Source organism: Lipotes vexillifer, unplaced genomic scaffold, assembly GCF_000442215.2.
Source record: "Lipotes vexillifer unplaced genomic scaffold, Lipotes_vexillifer_v1.1 scaffold911, whole genome shotgun sequence".
Taxonomy (NCBI): domain Eukaryota; kingdom Metazoa; phylum Chordata; class Mammalia; order Artiodactyla; family Lipotidae; genus Lipotes; species Lipotes vexillifer.
This window is the reverse complement of record NW_006781377.1, coordinates 21,328-35,391: the sequence shown is the minus strand read 5'-3', so window position 1 is coordinate 35,391 and position 14,064 is coordinate 21,328.

Genomic DNA, 14,064 nt, shown 5'->3' with positions numbered 1-14,064 from the left:
TGAAGCCCAGACAGTTAGTGTCTTAATAGATGAAAATTAAGTTTTAGACTTATCTCCATTTACTCTCCTTCATTTCATCCCCCTGAAAAAGTTCTAGTAAAGCACCAAATAACATAATTAATCTTTCATAATCCAGTTAGTATTTTAACAAAAGTCTTATGTTTCATTGACATTTTGGTGGTTGCTTCTTGAGTCTACTGATAGAACACAGAAAGAAATCTACTATAATTTTATTTGGCATCTGTTGTCAAAATTATTTTCAATACTTTATTAGTCACTAAAATATCAGAATCTATCTTTTATTTAGCTCTATAATTTTCTTAATCCCTAGGTTCACATTTACCCTAATACACATTTTTACCACGATTTCTCAAAAATCTAGTCCAATTCAATAAAAAGGATAAAGGGACTCAGATCCAATACACAGCTAATAAATGCATGGCTCTTGCCATGTTAATAAAATGCAAAATAAGAAAAACACCAAGAGAACAAATTATTAGTTTCGTTTTTACAAAACTTAAGCTTCCAGAGGACAAGAATGTTGTCTAATGTATATAGAATGTTGTGCACTGTTGGCAGTTGGATACTAAAATTCAATATTTACAAGTGGAACATAATTTACTGAGCCATTCCAATGCACAAGCAAATGGAATGTATTGAATATCTTGGGATTACTGAAATGCACTTTGATTTTATGCAACATCTTGTTAACTTTATCTGTTTTTCATAGCTCTTTTCCATTAGAGGGAGGGAGAGGGGAAAACTGGATCAAGGTCCTGGATTTTAACACGAGTCATCAACACTACGAAAAAAATCAAAGACACATTAATAAACTACATATTACCTCCCACTGCTCTCTGGCTACCAGGCACACACAGTTCTTTCCACTGGACTCCTAAGAGGGCCTTCAATAAAGTGAAGCTGCGAGTGTGACATTTCTCTTGCTTGCTGCCAGGAAATTCTAAATTGAGTCCCAGTTGTTTTTCAGATTAATCCACTGGAGAGAACAGAACCTGAACACAGTATTTTACAACTTTCTGAAAATTCATTTAGGCTAAATTTAGGTTTGAGTATATGTATATATAGCTAATTATGAAACACTCCTCTCACATCAAGGACACACTAGTAACATGGCTGTTAAAAAGACGAGGTAGGCATTTTTAATTCGTAAGAGCAAATTTTCTGTGAAAGAAACCAAATGTTTATAAAAAAAAAAAAAAATCCCAAACATACTATGTTTCAAAAACTGGTCTGCTTACAAAAATTCACCTATTTCCTCTCTGAAAATCATAAAAGAGAGAAAAACATCTAGTAACAGTTTAGCTATTTGTGTTACCCCTAGGAAGAAAAGAGTACTTTTTATGAAGTCTTACTCAATGAGACTTGATGCTTTGCTGGCATCTTCTTCATTTGTAAGTCAACCAGCTAAATGTACAACAAGGTACGTTTTAAAATCAAAAGGTGCTAGTGATTTCCATATTTGCTTTCTGATCTTTCCCAACACACTCTGGGAAGGCTCCCCAAGAAAGGCACCTCGATATCTTCCCTGGTGAAGAATGCAGTGGGTTTATTCCCTGGAAACGCGCTGCATGAAACACATTACACCTGGGCAATTCCTATTGATAGAAATTGAATGGAATTGCACTTCTAGGCTTTTTAAGAGCTTATTTGGTGCTTCACATGAGACTTTATTAAAAAAGCGCTGCTCTCAAAAACCTTTTGAGGCACCGGATGCTTTTTAAAAATCTAATAAATATGGATGGCTGATTAAGGAATATATTTTATATACTGTATGTTAATGCTGCTTTTTTCCTTCATTTTCCATCTTTCTTTTCCCTTGCCTTTTCTGAGAGCTTCAAGTAATAAACTAACTTCTTAAAAGGGTCTACTATTATCTATACCACAAATTCCCTCACCCTAGTGGGAACTCCATCAACCCTTTGCCCTACTCTAACAATAAATAGCAGTTTCAATTTACTGGGAACTTGCCAAAAAACAGGCCAGATTTATTCTCCCAGCAGCCTTTCAGGTAGATATTCTGCCCAGTTTATGGAGTAGAAACTGAGGTTCAGAAGATTTAATAATTTGCTCAGTACCACAAATCTAGTAGGTGGCAAGGCCAATGCTTACAAATATTCTTCTGGTGCTTATAGTTATTGGTGTGGTGATAATTAGTGATGTTAGGTGTTATGCAAAGTAGTTTTTGTATATTTTCTTTTTAATCCTGACTTGACTGTATGAGTCTTACATTCTGATTCCAAAGTTGGTGCTTTTCCCCTTAGATACAATCAAAGCCAACCAATGAAGTGTTTTGTGAAGCAACACTAAGGTGACCAAACAATGGGAATAAATGATGATAACCCTTACTACAGACTTAGTGTTTTATCTAGGGTTCTGTAAACAAAGAAAATTTTTCCTCTTCAACTATTGATTCCAGAACATTCCATATCATTCTCTTTTTCCCCAGCCGATTCCAAGTTTAGATGTTTATAATGAGAAACTTCCTTGCGAAACTATCATTTTAAGAAAAATTGTGTTTTTTTGTTGTTTTATTTTGTCTTCAGCTCAGAATTCTTGGGCAGAAAATGGAAGAGTCAATAAAGTGACAAGTGGAACGATTTGAGCAAAGTAGCACTGGAGATCTTCAAACCCACATGCACTGGAAAGCCTGCAAAGGGAGCTCAGCCAGGCTTCCCGGGTGGACCGATAGTCAGGTTTTCCGGAAGTGTACTTGTCTGGAGGGGTGCTCAGTGCACAGAAAATTCTGTTTCTCAGTTTAACTGTTTATTAAATGGGAGTGGGAGGTGTATGATCAATGTCTTAAAATATCTAGGTAGGTGATAAATCACAGAAAGTGATTATCTTTTAAAATACACACTCCATATAGTTCACCGTTTTGTAATCTATTAAATATAATTCAACTTAAAAGTCTGTTTTATACTTTCATGCAAAAAAACTAAGAAAACAAAAGCTTACATGGAAGCTTATTCCTAAACAGAATGCTGCTATAATTTTAGAGGTGCTAGAATACAAATAGTTTATACAGAAAAATTTCAAAATGCATTATAAATTAGAACTCATACTCAATAAAATCTTTTAATAAATAAAACATTTATTTATACATGGACAACAATTATTTTAAGTTTATAGAAATTAGCTATCACTTTGTGGAAAGACTTTTTTAGATAGAATTTTTGTTTCTGAGGTGACATGGTCTCATGTGGTTGCAGATTTCATAGCTCTCATCGCTTTGGATATATACATGGGATAAAAGGATGACTCCTACATCTTCTGACAGCGGACTTCATTAAATGCTCACTGTCTCACATAGGGACCGATTGTTTAAGGCAGGATGGAAATATAACCTTTGGAAGACTGGGTCTTGTTATCTGTTTTACAACAGTCTCTTGAAAATTATTTTGGTCAATTCTTTGTCCTTATTACATCACTGACTAAAAGAATAACGTCCTTCTGCTCTGTACATTTCTCTTGATCTATGAAGGCATTTATGTATATGACTGATTATTTAATTATAAAAATACTAACAAACATAATTTATTTTTCTGCTTAGTAAAATTGAATTTTATTGGATGTTTTTAGTTTTTGTTTTTCTTGATACCATCCTCTTAAAAGACGGACCACTAAGAAAGACAAAAACAAACTGAGGCGACTATGTCTTGTCAGAAAAATTTCTTCTGCTAAGACATTTTTCTTTAGGAAAAAAAAAGCCTTATTAACATATGTCAGTTGGAGAGATACTCTGAATTTGTGAAAAACCTGAACTATGGAATATTTTTAAAGACAAGCAAAGCATCAAGAAGCCATGGTGCTCTCTACTGAGGACAATGAATAAGAATATGTATACATATACATATATATGTATATATATACAATTTTTTCAGGTACACTAGGAACAATGTAACTAGCAGAAAATATTTATGCAAATTTCTACATTGAGAAAGTAATGAAGATTATTTTTAAGACATGACAAGCCTTGGTTTTGCTATTCCTTTTAATTCTCTAGTTGTTTCTTTATTATATCATCTGCTTATTTTACTTAGCAAACACTACCAGAACCAAATTTATAGAAAAAAAAATCATAGAAGAGAAAAGGGAAGTTTTGTTTTTTTTTCAGAAATTGGAAAAATAAGAAGCAACAGTTTTAATTTTAGGACTATCTTACCTTAATTCAGGTTTTAGAAAATTAGCATTTCATGACAATGTAGATTTAAAGCAATTAGCCAAAAATCAGTTATAAATATGTTATGAAATAGAAACTCCTTTGGGATGTGATCTAAAGTATAAATAAAGAGAATTGGAAAATGTCATAAGAATAGTCACTATTTTTCCTTGAAATCCATGCTTACCTATATCATCTCACTAAATCCAGTCAGTTACCCAGCAAGATGGGCATCTGGAGTCTCATTTTATAGTCAAGTAAACTGAGGCTCAGATAACTTAAAGTCTCTACAAACTTTAAAATTTTTATTAGAGGTCATTCATATATTAAGTAGTAGAATAAGAATCTGAAGAGATTTTAGACAGGATAACATGAGAGATTAGAATCCATTTAATAAGCTAAATAGAATTGATGGTGTTTCAAATAGGTAGAACTTAAAAATTGCTTACAGACTGCATAAATGCTTTTGAATCTCCAAAATGTTCATTTAAAACCTTTCAACCAAAAACCTTCCTAACTATAGTTGACAAAAAGATCCTTAGAGATCTGATAACATTATTAATGAAATATAAACTGCTAATTCTATACTTCTAGGCTGTCTATTAATTTCCCATTGACTGTAATTGAATATTTCACCATTAAATGTGGGATCAGAATTTTAGATTCTGGCTATCTTCCTAGTGTGGAATCATGGTAATGACAATACTGTAGATCGTGCCCACTACCTTGATTTATACGTCCCTTTTATTATTTAACTAAAATTAGTAATTAAAAAACTGACAATAAGATGTTCTACCAAATATTCAAAGGAGAATTAATACCAACCTTCCCAAACTCTTCCAAAAAATAGAAGAGGTGGGAACTCTTCCAACTCATTTTACAAGGCCATCATTACCTTGATACCAAAACCAGACAAAGATCCCAAAGGAAAGAAAATTACAGGCAAAATTCACTGATGAACATAGATGCAAAATGCTCAACAAAATATTAACAAACCAAACTTAACAATACATTAAAATGATCATTTATCATGATTGAGTGGGATTTATTCCAGGGATGCAGGGCTTGTTCAACAGCCACAAAATCAGCTGTTAACGATACATCACATTAACAACCTGAAGGATAAAATTATATGATCATTTCAATAGATGCAGAAAAAGCATTTGACAAAATGCAACATCCATTTACAATGAAAACTTTCAACAAAATGGGTATATAGAAAACATACCTCAACATGACAAAGGCCATATATGACAAGCCCACAGCTAACATTGTGCTTAATGATGAAAACCTGAAAGATTTTCCTCTAAGACCAGGAACAAGACAAGAATGCCCACTCTAGCCACTTTTACTCAACACAGTATTGGAAGTCATAAACAGAGAGGTAAAAGAAAGCAAAATATGTTTTTCTTTCTTCCAAATTGGAAAGAAGGAAGCAAAATTGTTATTATTTGCAGAACACATCATATTATATACAGAAAAATCTAAAGATTCCATAAAAATCTATTAGAACTAATAAACAAATTCAGTAATGTTGCAGAATACAAAATCAATACAAAAATCTCTTGTATTTTTATACACTAATAATGAACTATCAGAAAGAGAAATTAAAAAAAAAATCCCATTTACAACTGCATCAAAAGAATAAAATACCTTGAAATAAATTTAACCAAAGTGAAAGACCTGTATACTGAAAATAATGTCATTAAGAAAAGGAATTGAAGAAGATAAATGAATGAAAAATATTCCATGCTCATGAATTGGAAGAATCGGTATTGTTAAAATGTCCATATTACCCAAAGCAATCCACAGATTCAATGCAATCCCTATCAAAATTCCAATGTAATTTTTCACAGAAATAGAACAAATATCCTTAAAATTTACATGGAAATGTAAAAGACCCTAAATAGCCAAAACAATCTTGAGAAAGAAGAACAAAGCTGAAGGCATCACACTCCCAGATTTCAAACTCTACTACAAAGCTTAATTAATTAAGCTTAATTAATTAAAACACTATGGTATTGGCATAAAAACAGACATATTGATCAGTGGAATAGAATAGAGAGCTCAGAAATCCATGCACATATGGTCAATTAATTTACAACAAAGGAGCCAAGAATATAGAATGAAGAAAGAATAATCCTTTCAATAAATGGTGTTGGGAAAACTGGAGAGCCATACTCAAAAGAATAAAACTGGACCACCATCTTACAGCAATACACAAAAATTAACCTAAAATAGATTAAAAACTGGAACATAATACCTTATCCATAAACTCCTAGAAGAAGACATTGGCAGGAAGCTCCTTGACATAGGTCTTGGCAATGATTTTTTTTAATCTTAACACCAAAAGTAAAAGCAACAAAAGCAAAAATAAACAAGTGGGATTACATCAAACTAAACAGCTTCTGCACAGCAAAGGAAACCATAAACAACATGAAAAGGCAACCTATGGAATGGGAGAAAATATTTACAAATCTTATATCTGATAAGGGGTTATTACCAAAAATATATGAAGAAATTATACAACTCAATAGCAAAAACAAAACAAAACAAAACAAAAACAAACAATCTGATTAAAAAAATTGGCAGAAGATCTGAATAGACACTTTTCCAAAGAAGACATATAGATGGCCAACAGGTAGATGAAAAGATGCTCAATGTCACTAATCATCAGGGAAATGCAAATCAAAACCACAACGAAATATTACCTCACCTCTGTTAGAATGGTTATTATCCAAAAGACAAGAAATAACAAATGTTGGCAAGGTTGTGGAGAAAAGGTTACCCTGGTGCACTGCTTGTGGGAATGTAAATTGGTGCAGCCACTCTGGAAAAAACAGCATGAAGATTCCTCAAAAAATTAAAAGTAGGACTACCATATGATCCAGCAATTCTACTTCTAGGTTTTTATCTAAAGAAAACAAAAGCACTAACTTGAAAGATATATATATCCCCATGTTCATGGCAGCACTATTTACAATAACCAAGATATGGGCGCACCCTAAGTGTCCAAGATATGGGCGCATCCTAAGTGTCCACTATGGATGGATGAATGGATAAAGAAATTGTGTACAAGCATACCTCGGCGATACTGTGGGTTCAGACCTAAACAACCATAATATGGCTAATATCACAATAAAGTGAGCCACATGAATTTTCCATTTGTCATTGTACATGAAAGTTATGTTTACACTATTCTGTAGTCTATTAAGTATACAACAGTATTATGCCATTTAAAAAATAAATACCTTAAAAAAATGTGGTTGGAGAAATGGTGCTGATAGACTTGCTTGATGCAGGGTTACTAAAAACATTCAGTTTTCAAAAAATGCAATATCTGAGAAATACAATAAAGTGAAGCACGATAAGAGGAGGTATGCATATATATATATATATATATATATATATATATATATGAATATTATTTAACCATAAAAAAGAATGGGACCTTGTCATTTGAGACAACATGGATGGATCTCAAGGACATGATGCTAAAAGAAATAATTCAGACAGGGAAAGACAAATACCATATGGCCTTTCTTACATGAGAAATCTAAAAAAAAAATCAAGGTCATAGATACAGAGAACAGATTAGTGGTTGCCAGAGGTGGGTGGTTAGGGATGGGAGAAATGGGTGAAGGGGATCAAAGGATAAAATAAAATAATAAAATAAAATATCTTAAAAAACAGGCAACAGGAGAAATTTTAAATTTTGAGTAGAGAGAAAAAAAGAATTTTGCCCTTAGTCCCTTGGAATTCATTTCCATGGTCAAAGAGTTGAAAGCTTCCTTGATGTTATTCTTTTAATCCATGTACTCATGTTTTATTTTATATTAAATCTCCGATAAGATAAAATAACACTTCGGGTAAGCCACACAGAATTGTGAGAAAGGACTATACTTCACTCCATTACATTGTTAAGTATTAAATTTTTTTTCTTTGTTATTGGGATTTGGAATTAAATATACAAACCAAAAGTGAAGGTAAAGAAAGAAAGTTGTAATTACTTTCATACAAGGATGCATAATGAAAACATAAAAAAATTTCTGATTAACCAACAGGAAGTCACCTTGCTATTCTCACAGTGTTTTAGTTTCTAGGACAATGTGTTTTCATTAGCAGAGATGAAGTTATAACGATTTACTTAGAATTTTATTTCCATATCCACACAAAGCTGTGGTTAACACTGAGTTACAGAATCAACGATTCGTCCTAAATTGATAATTATTTCCCATTGCAAGTGCCTGCAAATCTCTGTATCTCCTCTGTTGCTTTTAGTTCTTACTAACCCTTTCGCTGGCTCTGACAGTTGCATACTAGTGTCACCCTTCTTCTCCTTTGCACAGCTGCTAGAGAGGTTCTCTTAGAAAAGTCAGGGACTGCCTTATGCAAAAACTCTAATGAATCCCCAATAGAAATATAGGAAAAAAATCACTCCTCCTAAGCATGATAGTCATGTCTCTCTGTGATCTGATCTCAGCCTACATTTCCCTCCACATAGTCTAAGAGGCTATTCATTGATTCCCAGTTCTGCCATTTACTTTCCTGTCTCAAGGATGTCTTTGCATTCTTCCCTCCACCCTCCACCTGGAATAACACCTCATTTCCCATCATAATAATCATAATACCGTAATATCCATCATAATAATCTCTAAAAAAATTTATCTATCTTCTAAAATCCTTTTCAAAGTTTACCTTGGTCATGAAGCCTCCTCTAACCTCCCTGTCACTCATACTTGGAATTGTTCTTCCTGCTCCTGTGCTCCCCAAACATTATTGCTTCTCAATCCAATGATTTAGCCCTTTCTCCTTTGGATTATATTTATTAATGTACCTCCTATTTCATCCACTAGATTTTAAGTTTCCTGAGGGTAAGAATTATGTCTTATCAATATTTGAATCCTCTGGAATATCTACCAAATGAGAGAAATATTTTACGTTTTGGAGAATTATCTGAAATTCTGCAATTTAAGTTAAATTCATGCAATTATTTGATTGGCATTTTTCAAAACAGATTAGTTTTTGATATTTTTTTAAAATATAATATTCATGATACATTTTGAGAAAATACCGGCCTATGAGGTATAATACTTGCCTCAAATATTGGTTTTTTTCTCAATGAAAACATCACTTCTACTCTCTCCACTGAAAATTCTTGAATGTAATTGTAGGCAACGGCTACTGGTTGTGCAATACCACATTCTATATAAAGATCTTTTTTCAATATTATATTCACTCATTCAATAATCAGTGCAGAATTTTGAGCTGTGTTTACATGGGGAAATAAAGAAAATATTCAGAAACACTGTTTCAGGGCCTCTTTATCTCAAATAACTTCTGTATGGAATCTCACGTTTCAGAAGATTTTTACAGAATCAAAAATAAAATATAAAAATGAATTATAAATAACTGGACTCCTGGGCTATATCTTCCTTTTTTCCCTCGCATATCTTCTGCCTTGTAGGGAGGGTTGTACTATGAGAGACCAACAGTATTAAATACAGGAGAGGTTTGTTTATCTTATAGGAGGACTACTATGAAAAGGTGAATATCTCAGGGCAAAAGGGGTTTTCTAGTAAAGAGAGGAGGAGTGACATCAAAATGAAGCCAGCATGGGGAGTTGGGAGTACACGGAAGGAAAAGGTAGACAGGGAAATTAGGAGTGAACTAAAAAGAGTATCCTTGGTGCCCAGGAAAATAAACTTGACACTGACTCAAAGTAATCCATTAGTGAATAATATTTATACGATCCTTTAGACTCCAGGTGGCTTAGAATAAGACTGGATTCTTTTTGGTCATCTACCAAATTTGTATATCTTTCTAGTCTCTCTGGTCATAGTGAAAGGCTTTTTGAAGAAAGCAAACTAAAGTTGATGGAATAAATTTCAGGTCTGTAGACAAAGGGTCATTGAATAGTATCAAACGTATTCTGGTTTTTTACGGAGGGTGAGTTTAAGAAACTGTACACCAGTGACCTTGACAATGATTCGGAACAAAATTTTAGAATTAATTATTTTTAAAAAGCATTGATAGAAAGATAAGAAAATTAAGTGGTAATCACAGGGCAACATAATGAGTTAAATAAAAATGTCATATTAGACTAATAATACCATTTTATGATAGTATTACCAGACTGAGAGAAAAGTACAAAGTTTTAAACACAGAGGTTTATTTTTAAGGACCCAGGCTCCTTTGAGCCATCTACTTTGTCATTTTATGTTCTTTATCTTTGGACTTCTCCTCATGGGAAGGAAGATTTTTTTTTGCAGAAGTGCTAGAGCCTCTCCTCTGGGAGCATTTTCTTTTCATTAGGAGATTTCTTTCCCAGAAACTCAAAGAAAATGTTACTTTAGGTCTTTTCGGCTAGAAATGGTCACCTGCCCATGCTCTAGCTCCAAAACAGCATTGGTAATATGAAGATCAGGAATTTTTAGCTTCTATAAAGGAAGGAGGGCTCTGCCAGCAAGAAAGAAATATAGGGAAAGGTAACTGCATGCACAGTCATGTTAGTATTGGTTGGCCAACCCAATAGAATAACGCTAGTTGCCGTGACAAACAAAAACAATACCCCGTGTCTCAAACAGGATAGAAGCTTATTTCTTGCTTGTGCAGAATTCAAGAGTTATAAGAGCTCAGCTCTCTTTCACTTACAGAAAACCAGGCTTCCTCCGTCTTATGGCTCATCTAACTTCAACAAATGACTTTTACATTCACTGTGCTAGCCTGCATCAGGTCAGCTGAAAAGGAAAGAGAATAGGGAAGAATATCTCCTTCTTAAGACCCTTAACCTGGCAGTCATGTGTACCACAGGCAAACTCATTCCATTGGTGAGAGCTAGTCACTTGCCCTGTTTTGCTCCCCACCTATATGGAAAGGGTTTGAGAAATATAAGTCCTGACTAAGCTGAACTTCCCAGCAGCAATCAAATTGAGAACACGAAAGGAATATGTGAATATGATAATCAAATAGTTGGATGGTGGAATGATTGCATTTTAAGAGTTCTGATTATGAATACATTATCACCGCAGAGGGATATCTCTAACAGGAAATCACAGGGTATATCAGCATTTTTACTAATGACTTGTTTGAGGATATATGATGGCATGCTAATCAAATTTTTAGATGTCTTAAAGTTGAGAGGAAAAGCTAACATGATGGTTGAAAGTTCCAGAATCCCCCTCCCTCAAATCTTAAAATATAGGAATAAGGGATCAAATTGGGGATAAAATTGCTAGAAATAAATACCACCTCCTATAGTTAGGTCAACATATTTAGCAGTACCATTTAATTGGGAAAATATTTTTTTAGCTCCTATTCAGGGCATTGTGCTAAGCCAAGTAAGGAATATAGAAATTAAGCGTTAATATGGAAAATTAACAAACTTGATTGTTTCTTGAAGTATATGACTAAGATGATAAGTGAATTTGAAATAAATCTTATGTAATTACTCATTTATTCATTTATTTATAACTGAGTCTCCAGTTTTCTCCCTTTAAGGAAATAGGATATGTGTATAAATGGTTGTGGTAGAAGGTAGAACATGAGAAACGCTTTAAGAAAATGCTGATAAAATTAGTGGAGTGAAAGAAAAGAAATTTCTTCCAGGAAAAAAAGATAAGGAAAAGATTTGGAGAGCAGAAGTTAATTTGAGTTATTTAAAGGTAGATAAAATAGGACATAGTCAGAAGGAAAGAGGTGGGATTGTCTTCCAAGAAGGAAGACAAAAACTGTAAAACAGAGATATCAGGAGAATTAGAAACTCTAACTGTAGCTTGAGTTGCATGAAGGAAAAAAAAATAGGACAACTGGCCATTAAGTTTTGAGATAAAATTGCAGGTGATCATCAATGCTAAGTTAAAATTTTTGAATTTTATTTAGGAGGTAAGCAATCAGCAAATAATTATTACGTTTTTACTATTCATGCATTAAAGGCTATAAAAGTCATGGAGGTTTTACGTGTGTTCATATGAGAAATGGTAAACAACAACAACAAAAAACCTGGAGATATTTAATCTACAGAAAAGAAAATTTATGATCTGAAGGACTATGATGATGTAGAAGGATTAACCTTAATGTAATTCTTTCTTCATCTTTTTTCAAAAGCTCCTACACCACTTCATACCCTAAAATAGGATAAAGTGTTAGAAATTGCAGGAAGGCCTTTTTTGGGAGTAGGGTTGTGTGGGGACATCTGATTAGCAACAAAAATACCTTAAAATAATAAACCAAATGTGAGAGTGTTTAAATCTAAGCCTGTGACCATTTTCCAGGACAATGTAGGAGGGTGATCAAAAGGCCTTCTGGAAACTGAGGCAGGATATCTAAGGTCTCTGTTCCAACCTAGAAGCACAATACTATGATTTCATGAAATATTGGAAGATTCATTATTTTTCTCCTTTTTTATGAAAAAATATATCATCCTCTGAGAGTTTTAATTCACTTAAAATGTAGGATTTATTCTATCCAAAATGACTGACTGAATATGAGCTGTTAGTTGAGACAAGGGTCTGTAAAGAGTTAACAGGAACAGGAAAGGGAACATTTACCAAGTGCTCCCTTTGGTCTTCTTCCATAATCAGTTTTAAAAAGCCAAACATTACAAAACAAAGCAGAAATGTAATATTTAAACCTAAGCTATGCAGGACGTTTATAGTGGTGGAACACTAGTAAATTATCACTTTTTCCATAAGTCTTATTAAGAGTCAAATATGTGGAATCATTTCACTGCACCATTATCAGTTTTTAAAAATAAATTTATTTATTTATTTTAAATTTATTTTTGGCTGTGTTGGGTCTTCGTTGCTGCACGCAGGCTTTCTCTAGTTGCGGCAAGCAAGGGCTACTCTTTGTTGCAGTGCGTGGGCTTCTCATTGTGGTGGCTTCTCTTGTGGAACATGAGCTCTAGGCATTCGGGCCTCGGTAGTTGTGGCACGTGGGCTCAGTAGTTGTGGCTTGCGGGCTCTAGAACGTAGGCTCTGTAGCTGTGGCGCAAGGGTGTAGTTGCTTTGCGGCATGTGGGATCTTCCCGGACCAGGGCTCAAACCCATGTACCCTTTACTGGCAGGAGGATTCTTAACCACTGTGCCACCAGGGAAGTCCTGCCATTATCACTGTAATTCTCCTTAGCAAAAAGAGATCATTCCCTATTGCTCCAAATCAACATAAGCTTCAAATAATTCCTAAATAGCTGTCTTACAACAGGCTCTCTCACTTGTCGTACTGAGTTAAATCTTCATTGTGTTATTGGAGAGTGTCCATAACTGGCATACATCTTGCCTATCAAATATTATTCTCCTAAACTTCCCAACATAAACTCTCCAGTCATATCAAGGCTGCTCATTATTCATGATAATTCCATTTTTGCCTCTCAACATTTTCTTGGAATATCCTTCCTCTTTCCTAAGTTCAAAATCTACTCTTTCTATAAGTTTTCCTGAAGTCTTCCTAATTAGTCTAGCCTATGACAGCTTCATCCTTCATTGACCTTGACATAGTAATTATTGTCTGTACTTTATATCTTGATACTCAGTTGTATCTAAATTTATGTAACTTTTTATTTGTTCCATATTGGTTTTATTTCTCTTCCAGTCAGGATATATGTTCCACAATGTCAGATGACACATCATATATCAACTCTGCATCCCCTGGAATATGTACAATGGTACTGGGAATTAAGTGAAGGTCCTAGAAGTATTTATGAAGCAGAGTTGGTTTGAATTGAATTTATTAAGGTCTCTCATATTTTCTTTGACTTTGGAAATAAAGATTGTCATAACACAATAATTTTTATTTTATATATTATCAAACTATTAACAATAAAAAATTAAGATTTTATTTGTTATAAATTTGTTCTCTTTTCACATTATTATTATTATTATTTG